The 12,666-nt window shown below is 39.3% G+C and overlaps 1 protein-coding gene and 1 pseudogene across 3 annotated transcripts in view; both read right to left on the bottom strand.

Moving 5' to 3' along the window:
- LOC102255238 overlaps window positions 1-10,973 on the bottom strand; it is a 93,468-nt pseudogene extending 82,495 nt beyond the window's left edge.
- Window positions 1-12,666, bottom strand: part of MARCH1 (membrane-associated ring finger (C3HC4) 1, E3 ubiquitin protein ligase) — a 622,174-nt gene that overhangs the window by 608,762 nt on the left and 746 nt on the right. The window contains exon 1 of one of the 3 annotated variants that reach the window (XM_014534990.1): window positions 12,476-12,647. The exons of the other annotated variants lie outside the window; for them this stretch is intronic. The gene's annotated coding sequence lies outside the window, so the exon portion shown is untranslated. Of the gene's footprint in view, window positions 1-12,475; window positions 12,648-12,666 lie in introns of those variants that run through there. 3 annotated transcript variants of the gene reach the window in all.

Here is a 12,666-nt window from a genome sequence, read left to right as displayed (position 1 = left end):
AGATATTTGAGAAATATTTTTCCCCCCAAAACTTCAGAAGAAAAAGGAAACATCCATTTTCTGGAAGGGATCATGGAAGGGTTTCAGACTGTCCCAGATTCTGTAAATCCCTAATAATCAGTGACAGGTGGCAAGGTGAGAATCATATGAAAGAGAGGGAAAGACTGCAGAAATCACACTATGGCAATTTTTCTGAATAAATAGAATATGAACCACTCCCTAGGAAGACATGAAAATTTCTCCCACAACAATGTTGAGCTTACAACAGTCAGTCCATCCGCAGTATACAACTAGAGCTCCAGATGTGAGTCACAGCAGACCTTCTGGAGCCTCCTCTGCTAGGGAATGTCTGCTCCTTGGACTGTGAGCCAGAGGGGCAGTGAAGACTTTGATGCCTGCTGGGAGCCCTCATGATCTCTCATAATGACTAGCAATACAGTCATGTGCCACATAACAATCTTTCCGTTAACAAAGGACCACATAACCCTCCAGCTAACAATGGAACCCATATAAGACGGCAGTTCCACAAGGTTATAATTCAGCTAAAAAATTCGTATAGCCTAGTGATGCTGTGGCTATGGTAGAGCAATGCATTGCTCATGTGTTTGTGGTGATGCTGGTGTAAGCAAACCTACTGCACTGCCAGTCTTATAAAAGCATAGCCCATCCAGTTACAGGAGTGCGCTACAGTATCTAGGTTTATGTGAGTGCATGCTAAGAGTGCACAACAACATCGCCTAAGGATGCATTTCTCAGAACCTATCCCTGTCATCAAGGAGCACATGACTATAGACAGAGGTCCTAAGTGAACAGTCTAGGGGGAGCCAATGTGGCTGAGGCGCATAAATGCTAACAAGTCACTGGCCAAGGAACATTGGATCTTTGCACCAGAGAAAGAATTAGAAGACAAAAGAGACCTTGGCTGGGTTTAAGAAAAAACTGAGATAAGAAACGGAAGAGCAAGAATTTCAAAATGAGACTTACTAAATGGAATAGCTGAAATTAATTTTACAAAAGTAAATGATGTTTTCAACATGGTTTTTTCTTTGGGGACATAGAGTGAAAAGGAAGTGTAAGCTGATGGTACTCTTGGTAAATGGAAAGTGCTGGGCCTGGTTAATTTAAGTAGTTTATCATTTAAGCAGACATCGTTAAGGAAGGAAGTCAGTGAATAAGATCATCAAGTGGTAAAACAAGCTGTAATTAGATGAATATTATTAATATCATCCCAAGAAATTGAAATCTATATTCTGGCTATTAAAACAAGTTCATCATTGTGTATGCGACAGGAAATGCTATTGAGTAATTATTGTTTAAGAATTGGCTTTTAGACATTTGGCAACAGGATATTTAAAAAAACAACAACACAGAAATGTTTTGAAAAAAGCTCCAATACATGCTCTTTCCATGTATTTTTATAGCAGTGGCATTTTCTTCAAAATATTTGGAAGAAGATATGCTAATATATTCTAATATCTGAATCCATTTAAGAAAAAAGTTTCTCTAATTACTCCAGAAAACCGAACCTTAAATTACAAAAATAACCCTTTGTTTTCTCTCAGAGATTCCAAGCAAACATTGCTAGTGCAATACATGTATTTAATAGAAAAGCAATTCTACTCCTCTGCACCCAGCTGTTACAGAATGATGGGAAAATGTGGACATTCGCATCCTGCCTTAATGCTCTCTATCAGTGCCAGTGAGGTGTGTCATTGTGTGTGTGGTCGTTCTGATAATGCTCTATTCATGAAGTGATGTTCTGGAAGGATTCACTCTTCCCCTCGGTTGCCACTGTTTTCAGTATTGTTATCTGATACATTTAAGAGCTCTAAACAAACCAGGAGGTCTGTCTGAAGTGAGACCCTTCAATTAAGTTACTACTTCTGCCACATGCCAAGAGAGATCCCTTAGCTGCTTCCTCTGTTGAGAAGAAACATTTTCAAAAGTGTATGATGCCCAATCAAGCTCATCTGAAGCCCTTACTCCTGATATGCGGTCAGTAAACCATGACACCTGTAGTCCATATCCTATATAATAAAAGCCTAATATGCTAAGTGTCCAGTTGTCCAATCGTCTGTTCAACCAATCAAAGCATAATAAGGCCGCTCAACTGCTCGCTATGACATGCATTGACCACCAGGGGGAAGACGCTCTGACTGGTAGGTTAGCTGCTGCTGGGGTCCAGCCTATCAGGACTGAGTGAGATGGGCCGGACATGCTCTGGAGCCCTCCTGCGGTCCCTCCCAGCTGACCAACCTCCCACATCCCTCCCCAGCCCTGATCGTGCACCGGTGGGGTCCCTCAGCCTGGCCTGTACCCTCTTGCAATTCAGGACCCCTGAGGGGATGTTGGAGAGCCAGTTTGGGCCCAATCCCGCAGGCCAGTACGAGGGACCCCACTGGTGCACAAATTCATGCACCAGGCCTCTAGTTCTATTATAATAAGGTGAATATACAATTTAACCAACTGTATAAGCAATGGAATATTCAAATTATTTCTATGCTGCAATTTCAGCATACTGTTTGTGGTATGAAATACATGAGGCATCGTCTAGACCTTATTTTTTTATAGCAGTGAGGTATTTGCTGTAACAATGTCTATTTTTTAAATTATCCTCATAAGAACTGATAGTGGTATAACCTATGTGTTTACATTTAGCTAACACCTGTAAGTCCATCTCTCTGGGAAACACAGGTCACTAAGAAAATGACAGACTGTTGTTCTCATTTCAACTGTAGGAATCCCACCAGGCCAGTGTTGCTCAGTGGTTGAGTACTGACCTATGAACCAGGAGGTCACAGTTCAATTCTGGTCGGTCAGGGCACATGCCTGGGTTGTGGGCTTGATCCCCAGTAGGAAGGGTGCAGGAGGCAGCTGATCAATGATTCTCTCTAATCATTGATGTTTCTATCTCTCTCTCCCTCACCTTCCCTCTCAGAAATCAATAAAAATATGTTTAAAAAATAAAAATAAATAAACTGTAGGAATCCCTGAGAGTGGGGCCCAGAATTTAGACTTTTAGCAGTTCTACAGGTGATATGATTTGCACCAAACTATGGGAACCACTGATATTTTTAAAATTAAAAATGGCATTATATCAGAGAGTGTCATATTTTAGTAGCCAATGTGAGCACGACCCGCAGGACCATTCCAAGAAATGAGCACACCAGGCAGGTATTAGGCACCTGTTTCAGCAATGCTTGCCCCAGCTCATGTCATTAACTGTCCTTGCATGATCATTAAGAGCATCACAGTGAAGAATTTGTGACCCACCAAGCCACTGGCTTGCCTTCCACTGGCTTTCTCTGCAAGATAAAAGCTTCTAGCTTTATCCACTAGGAAAAAAAAATCTGTTCTTTTTCTCTAGGTTTTGCAATCTGTTTAACACAGCAGGTAGCTACTTGTAATACTTCCCGGGGCAAAATGGCTTCTCAGGCATCTGCCCGCCCCTGTGGAGTGAAGAAGGGGAAGTCTTAGTCTCCAAAGAATCCATAGCAAACATTCCTGGTATTTGGAGATCTTTATGTCTCTGTTATTTCTGCACTTTAAAATGGTTTGAGAGAGAACTGCTTGAACAAAAAAAAAAAGAGAGACAAAATAAAATGCCATTGTACATCTGTTATATGTGTTCATACTCCAACAGAAACAGGCTTTATTCAAACAGCATTCTACAAAATTGTGGCTCACTGTGTATGCAGTAGGTCCTCGAGTTACATCGGAGATTCGTTCCTACAGCGCCACGTAAGGTGATTTTCGCTGTAAGTCGGAACCCACCTACATAAGCACCTATGTCACTCACGTGGAGCACATTCACAACACTAATGAATTGAAACAGTATAACAATTTAAAAGAAAGATAACAATTCCTGACCTTTAACTTGTGGTAAATAAATAATAAAAAACATAAAGCACATATGTACATACGTCGAAATGACGGAACTTTTTTTTTTATAAATAAATGGGAGATGGCGACGTAACCACGAAATGAAGTGTGTTGAGTCCAATGTAACCAGATGACTGCCTGAGATGGCGACGTAACCACAAAATGACGTATGTCGAGTCCAACGTAACCCGATGACTGTCTATATGCATCACCCAGAGAGTTGGTGACTAGATTGCTCAGCTCCACCCAAAGAGTTGGCCTGAGATGAGGTTCTGCATTTCATTAGCCCTTCTAAAAGATTCTGACCCAGGGAGTCCCTGAATGTACTTGGAGAGACAGTGCAGTGAGTGGCCCTCTGCACTCTTCCCCCTGCTACAGGAACCACAATTTCCATCGCAATGACCATTTTCATACACGTGTTTATAATAACAGCTGAGAGGGTTTTCTAACTCTGAATTTTACAGACACAGAAATACTCAGTGGAAAATACCTGAACCCATGACTGGTAGTAAACCACATGTAGTTTACATTTAAGTATGCCTGGGATATAGTAGTAAAATATATAGTAGGTGAGCACATTTTAAAAAAGGCTTATATAGAAAGCCTTTTCTAAGGAGCAATGAATAATAACTAAAAGCTATGGACAGCTATGTGTAGGATTATCTCTCAGAAATACACAGACTTTGAAACATGGAATCCTGCAAACACAGGTCAAGAGTTCAATTTTGTTTTAAAATGGCCAAGTCCCTACTGTTTATTTCCCTGTTAGAAGAAAACAGCAATGTATTTCACACCAGAAACATCTAAATGAACAATAATTGTTTTTGTTACTGCTAATATCGGAGGGACATGAGTTCAGGGAGCCTATGATTTTTATGAATGAAGGTTAAAGCCATAAGGGAGCTCCGCCTCCATCAGAGTCCTTTTACCAAAGTTTACTAACACACAGACCCTTAAGACTAATTGTTTTGGAAACCAGTCATATTTTACTCTCCACAGAAGGTCAGAAATTTTATTTTATAACACAAAGTAATAACTAGTTAATATTTAAATAGTGATTTGTGATTTATCAAAAACTAGTTAGTTAAGACAGGGAAAGAAAATATCAGAGATATTATATGACAGGGAGTTTGAATAATAATATTTAATATTGTTTGGTGAGCAACAGAGACATAAAATTTTGCTGTGGCTAGAAACTCATCTACTAATAGTATTGATGCCGTCTCAGCTGTCCCTCTTTCAGGTCTAGCTTGGGGGAAATGGGACATTAGAAAGTGAGGAATGTAACTCCATGCCAATACAGTCTTCTACTGCCTCTCACTCTCCCATGGGGGGTTCTGAAAATTCTTATTTCAGCAGAACTCCAAGAACTCTACTCCCACGAACAACAGAGGAATCCCACTCGTGTACTATGTACTCCTCCAGCAGCAGAATCATCTACAAGTAGTTGTTCCTCTCTTCCAATTATAACAGATAGATAGATAGATGATAGATGGATAGATGATAGATAGATAGATAGATAGATAGATAGATGGATGGATGAGATAGATAGATAGATAGATAGATAGATAGATGATAGATAGATGGATAGATGATGATGATGATAGATAGATGGATAGATAGATAGATCGATAGATAGATAGATTGTAATCCTACCAGACTGCCTCAGTTTTGTTCCAGTTGTGTTCTGTAAAATATAATTGTTAGAATCATTGCTCACACACCTAAAAAATTGCTGATTAGGATATATAGGCTCTTGTTGCATTCACACTTGCCATTGTCCCCTAACAATCCAATATTTCAGGGGTAAAAAGCCTATTTTAACAGTAATCTCACAAGAAAACAATTTAGCTTACATAAATCATGCATGTGTTCTATTCTGTTTCAAACTTATATGTGGCCAACTTTTACAGACCAATAAATGGTACAAGAAAAGGTACTTCCAGGTAATGTAAAAGAAAACATTTATTAAATATAAGCTGGATCTGGGAAGTAATGAGGGCAGAAACGAGGTTTACTTAAGATAAGTCAATTTAATTTAAACCAATATGAACTAATTTTATCTTTGTGAGAGGATTCCAGGGTTCATCACCATGGCAACTGAGGTTCCATCTCACCTGGACCTTCTGAGAAACTACAGAAAGCCTCTCAGAAGTGCCTATCCATTCCTGCTGATTGAGGGGTTCCCTAAGGGGTGGGGCTGAGAAGCTGTAAGACAGGGCCCAAGAGACATGTAATGATATACCTTCTGAGAATCAAAGTATTACTCATCAGAGTGCCAGCCCAAAGAATGAGCCAGCAGCTCCACAGGAGCCAGTTTCTCACTCTCACCAAGCTTCAGTAAATTTCCTAATGGACCTCAGACACTGACAGGAAAGCAGGCAAAGAGGGAATTCCAGGCATTCTCCAACGTCCACTTGACTGCATCCCCACAAGTAGGGGATTTCCAATATGTTGTCTAAAGTATATAACCACTTTAAAATGGCAATATAAACATATAGTTCACTTTGAGTATCCATCCATCGCTAGACAGAGTCAACAAAAATTCTAGGCTAATCCACAGAAATACAGTTAATTTGGTTCTTTAACAGTATACTTTAAGTTAAAGACATTTCTAAAACAACTGACCACCATTTGTAACATTTCCTCTGGAAGAAACATATTCCGAGTTTCATCCACATATCAATAAGAAAAGAAGCTAATGCACAATTAACTGGTTAACTCAATTATATGCATATGACTAGATATCAGTTGCTTTTCAGAGTAACAATTTGAAAAACAAAGGAGTTTGTTTCTAAGTAGAGGGAGTTTTCAGACTTCCCACTTTATTCTCTCCCTATAAGCAGGATTTCTTTGTAAGTCGGAATGACTCCTAAGTCATGGGTTGCTTATGTTCAGAAAATAGTTACTTTTGTATGAGTGCAAAGAAAGGGGTTGCCAATTTATATGTTTAGTTAGCACAGTGGTTCTCAACCTTGGCTGCACATTAGAATCACCTGGGAATCTTTTTAAAATCCTGATGTCTGGGCCCCATCCTCTGGAAATTCTATTTCTTTGTTATGGGGTGGGGCCATAACATTAGTAACAAAGAAACAGAATTTCCAGAGGATGAGGCCCAGACATCAGGATTTTAAAAAGATTCCCAGGTGATTCTAACATGCAGCCAAGGTTGAGAACCACTGAGTTAGCATGAATTTGAATTTACTAGCTATTTGAATCACTCTTTGGCTTTCACTGTTGCTACTAAGTTCTACCTCTAAAAGGAAATAGGCAAACTGTCTCCAAACCATATTGTAAGTAATATAACTATTTAGAAGAACGTGGCTTCTTTCTGGAACACTTTTAAAAAAATTGTAAATAGGTTTAGAGTTAGCTGGACTGCCTAGGAACCTGTAGGCTAGTACTACTAAGTCTAGTTTTGTCACCAAGTAATGATCTTGCATCCCTATGCAACTATTTTTGTAATGGGTGAAAAATAATGACCCGTTTCAGTTGACAGTTATGGTGGAGTAACTCACAGTGGACCAACATTATCAAGAAGAATTAGAAAAGCCAACTACAAGGGAAATTTTTTCTTAAAAATTATTGGAGAGCTTCTAAAGAAACCAAGACTAGTGGCTCCAAGATTCCAGATGGAGAAAGCATGGAAGGTGTAAGCTGAGTTTTTGAGGGTGCATCTTCCCCTGGGATGAAGAATGGGGGAATTTGCCAATCTAGACACAGCAAGAGGCTGAGAACATGGGCTCTGCCTACACAGAGGACCACTAACATGGGATAGAGAATCCAGCAGAAATTTCGGCAGTCTTGTGGGGCTAAAGAAAAAAATATTAGAGACAGGAGGCGCCAAGACCCCAGTGAGAAATAAATGATGAAACACCAAGCTGACCCACGCCTGGTTTCACCCACATGACATTTGCTGATGCCTGAAGTTGCACATGAGATTGGAGGTGAAGACTCTGAGGAGAAAGCTTCTGAAAAGAGGAACAGGATTCTCAGAAGTCTTGCCAGGATTGCGTTTAGTACTTGTGACTACACCAGTGGGAGGCTCTGCATATCCATGCCTTGGCAAGCGTGGGAGCCCCTGCAGTAGAGCCTACTAGATCAGCTCAGTCACTGATTGGATTACAATAACTGGCCACTGCTCCATTTATCTGCCTGGCAGAAGAAATGTTGACAACTCTTTGGGCTTGGATAAATCATCTGGAGTCCCTACAATTTTCATACTGTGCATAATTACAGAAATCAAGAGTAAAGAGGGACACTGGAAAGAAATTCACAATAATCCAATTGTTGGCATTAACAGACAAAAATTTAAAATAATTTTGATTAGCATGTTCAAAGTAAAAGAGGGGAAAATAGGTAAATTGGCATCCATTGAAAAGAATGAAATGCACATTTGAAAACTGAAAAAAAATACAATAATTAGAGTAATAACCCACAGATGAGCCAGAGAGCATAATAAGCATAATGTAAAAGGTTATTAGTTAACTGGAAGAAAAAGTCAAAGGGCCCTAGCCAGTTTGGCTCAGTGGTAAGAGCATTGGCCCATGGACTGAAGGGTCATGGGTTCAATTCCAGTCCAGGCCACATACCTAGATTGCAGGCTCAATCCAGGCCCCTAGTAGGGGCACATACAGGAGGCAAACAATCGATGTGTCTCTCTCACATCAATATTTCTCTCTCTGTATCTCCCCCTCCCTTCCACTCACCTTAAAAATCAATGGAAAAAATATTCTCGGGTGAGGACTAACCCAAAAAAAATTAAAAAATCAAAGGAAAATATTCAAACAAGCATAGAAAGAGTGAAAAATTAGTGAAACAAATATAAGAGGAATCTTGGGCACAGTGAAATCATGTGTTAAGTATATAATTGAGGGCTCAGAAAAAGAAAGAAGACAGAATGGAGTAGAGCTATATATCAAGAATTCCGGTGAATCTCATGTGATGAAATATATCCATTCACAAATTCAAGAAGCTCTGCAAGTTCTAAGGAGGATAATTAAAAAGAAAACCATACCTAGGAACATCATAGTAAAACTGAAAAAAAAGAGAGACATATGAAAACCTAAAATCAGTAAGAGACAAAGACACATTATTTTCAAAGCAACAATAAGACTGACAGGTTAGATAGGAGCCAGAGTCAAAAGAATAGCAAGTTTAAAAAAATAAATGCCAAAAAATTCTATACCCAGCTTAAATATTCTTGAAAAATGAAGGTTGTACAAAAATATTTCAAACATAAAAAAATGAGGTAATTTGTTACCAACAAACTTTCAGTAAAAAAAGATATATAAGAACCTACTTAACACTTTTATAAATTATAATAAATGAATTGCCACTAATAAAAATATCAGATGTTTAAAACAGAAATCACAAACTAGACTAACCTCTATATAAATTTACTTCTTTATCTGATAACACTTAGAAGTTAAAAGTTAACTAACAGATCATATCCATTAGATAGTTCTTCCTATATTTTTGAAATCATTTTTGCACATTAGCTCATTTACTATGCACCATTCCCCGTGAGAAAGGCTGGGCAGATACCATCTTTATTTAATGTAAAATGAAACCACTACTCAAGAGGTTCAGAGATTTGTTCTTCATTAGATGACAAAGTCAAAACTAGAACACACAATTCCTACCCAGTACTCATCATTCTGACACTGGGAAATAGAAAGTGAAGCAGTAATATCACAAAGGTCCATTATGTTGCGAAATGTGCCCAATATATAACAAAAGGATAATTTTACCTTATAATGATTTTGTCTCAAATTGTCTTCAATTTTATTTTTTAAAACTCCATTAACAATATTATCTGAACCCTATGAATAAGATATCATCACACTCCTGAATATTTTCAGTGATCCCATTAATGTTGGCATTCACTCCTAACATAATTCCACAAAGCCAAGATACCAATACCTTTCAGCCAAAAAGGTTTTACAGACCAATTTCCATATCAAAGGCCTACACAAAGTAAAATTGACAATGTTTTGTGATCCATATTCATCCTTAAACTAGAATTTGAATTACACCATGAAAAAGTCCATAAAATAACCCTCTGATGGAGTTCAAGATAGAATTTTGCCTCAAGGAAGGTGAAGAGAATCTCACTGTATCAGAGATCCTACAGTATCTGTTCAAATCAAGCAATTGGGACAATGAAAGCAAGAGGTCACCAAATGGAATAAATGTATTCTTCATACATAATCTTCTCTTGGAAATCTTCCAGTGTTCTGACACAATACTCTTTTCCATGACTTTGAAACATCACTATTGCCTACTCTGGACAATATATCATAGCTTTGTTTTTGTTTTACAGTGCAACTCCGTCCTCTTACTCTCATCTTTTTCAATTAAGAGTCCTGTTTAACGAAATATTTGTGAAATACATTAAAGATCATTATGAGAATATGCTCTGGTATAAGGACATCATTTTACTTTATGTTTTTAAATATAACATTGTACTCTTATCAACTGTATCAAATCAGATGGATTTGTAAGATGCTTACACTTTCTGAGGACAGTCCTTACGCATTCCGGTGTATGTATAGTGAAGTACCAGAGCATTTTTTTTTACCTTCTTGGACAAATATTTTTGAAATTAAAGATTTCAGACATAAAATGTAAGCTGCTTTCCTTAATGTACATAGAAGGGGTAAAGCATGTTATTGTTAAAGAAAATATCATTTGCCAAAACCATGAGCCAAATACCCCATACTTCCTGCTTTGTTGTTGGCTGATTGTCTAATTGAGATTATATATATTTTATATTAATGTATATTTTTATGTTGGATACCCCCTATCACATAAGCACATCGGCAGACTGTATGTTCACTGGGCTAGTTTCAGAATGAAATTTTGTTATTATAATACTAGAGGCCCAGTGCACGAAATTCGTACATGGGTAAGGTCCCTAGTGGCTGCCGGCTACTGGCCAGGGCCTCTCTTCACAAGTGCCTTGGCCTGGAGCCGCCCACTCACCTGCTCCACCATCCTGTGCAGTTCCTCTCTTGTCAGGGCCCATCAGGGCCGGTAGTACCTCCACTGCCACCAGCGGCCAGTGCCATGTCGCTGATGCCCACCATGTTCCGTGCCGCCCCCTGGTGGTCAGCGCACATCTAACTCCCACCCATAGGGACAATTTGCATATTAGCCTTTTATTATATAGGATTTCAGGAAAGCAGCCAGCATGAGCAACAAGTTCTCTAAGAACTTTCATGTAAACTCCTTAAGCTTTACTATAAAGAGTTGAGTATAATAAAGTTAGAAAAAAATAAAACTTTTGAAGACACAGGTGGAACCCTTTGTGATAAGAAGTCAGGAAACAGATAATGAAATAAAAAATTATTTCTGAATCACAGGAGAAAATGTTGCTGCTAATCCCAGAAATCCTGGGTAAAGATAAGCTCCCCTCGGTGGTATTATTGGACCCAGCAGAATAGAATAGAATCAAAAACTTTAATTATGCAATTCCTGGAAGGAAAGACAGCATGTCAAAGCTACAGTGAACTTTTCCAAAAGCAAAGCTGATATGATACCCTCTGATACCCATTTTAGCTAATCCCACCATTTATATTTAGTAAAACCTCCCTTTACTACCTCACCCAGTTCCTCATTACAAGGATTTCTTATTCCAATATTTTTCTATCATGTCTGTTCTGAAAAGACCTCAACTTTATCAGAAGAGCAACCACTGACCAAAAAAGTTTACTTTTATACTTTTGTTTTAGAAAAGCTTCACTAGGATTACCTATCTTTAAACCAAAAGAAACAATCTAAAAGAAAACCAGTAAGCCTTCTTAAGATAAAGAAAATAAAATGAACTTTGAATTATGACCATGATTGTTACTTTCTTATACCCTAGCATTATGTGTTAGACGCTGGAATATCAAAGTACCAAGAACCTCCTTAATATTCTGGAATCAGAATATGACATAGCACTTAAAATTTTTAAGATTTTAGAGTGCAGTGGATGAAGTAGCAATCTTTCATTCCCTTACACCTTTTTCACAAAGTGTTTCTTTTGGAAATAAGCTAACATTTAAACCCAATATTCCAATAGCTATCGCCACTTCTCTATGATGTGAAAATTGGACTTTTCCCAAACAGAAGGAATTCATTGATAAAACGCATGTCGAACCTCCAGGTAACGAGGCGGCGTGGGTGTTGTTAGCACTTACACGCAGCACACTCTAAACTAAGGTACCTGAGCGGGTTCCGAATCTTTTCTCTTTAGCCTACAAAGCTCTGGAATAGAACAAACACTGGTCTCAAAAACATTTAGCAAGCAAACCTCTTCCGGAACTACTACATAACCAAAGGGACTGCCCGGAAGACGTGGAACACTCTAACTACATACTGACATGCCCCACACTCCATCCACCAACAACACATAATCCTCGAAAGTGCCTCGGAAACCAGAGTGGGGTGGGGAAGAAGGGGGGACGACCAAGAGTGAGAATCCCAAGTTTGCTCTGTCACGCATGCCACCTGGGGACAGAACTTGGGCTCCATCTGCCTCGCGTGGTCCCTTCCCTTCCTGGAGCTTCGGAAGCTCTCCCCGCGTCTGGCTAACGGCGACACTCACCCGTGGGCGCAGGACCCTCCGGCGGCTGAAGTTCCAGCGCTCAGTCCCGCCGGCAGCAGGAACACAATGGCATTCCTCGCCCGGGTGGGCGGGTGCAGGGGGCCCGGACCCCACTCGACAGTAACGGATAGCGATAGCCGGGGTCAAGTCTGAGCGCATCAGCGCTAAACCCGAGACAAAGGCTGCCCTCG

The sequence above is a fragment of the Myotis brandtii genome, unplaced genomic scaffold (genome assembly GCF_000412655.1).
Source record: "Myotis brandtii unplaced genomic scaffold, ASM41265v1 scaffold136, whole genome shotgun sequence".
NCBI lineage: Eukaryota > Metazoa > Chordata > Mammalia > Chiroptera > Vespertilionidae > Myotis > Myotis brandtii.
This window is presented reverse-complemented; position numbering and strand designations above follow the sequence as displayed.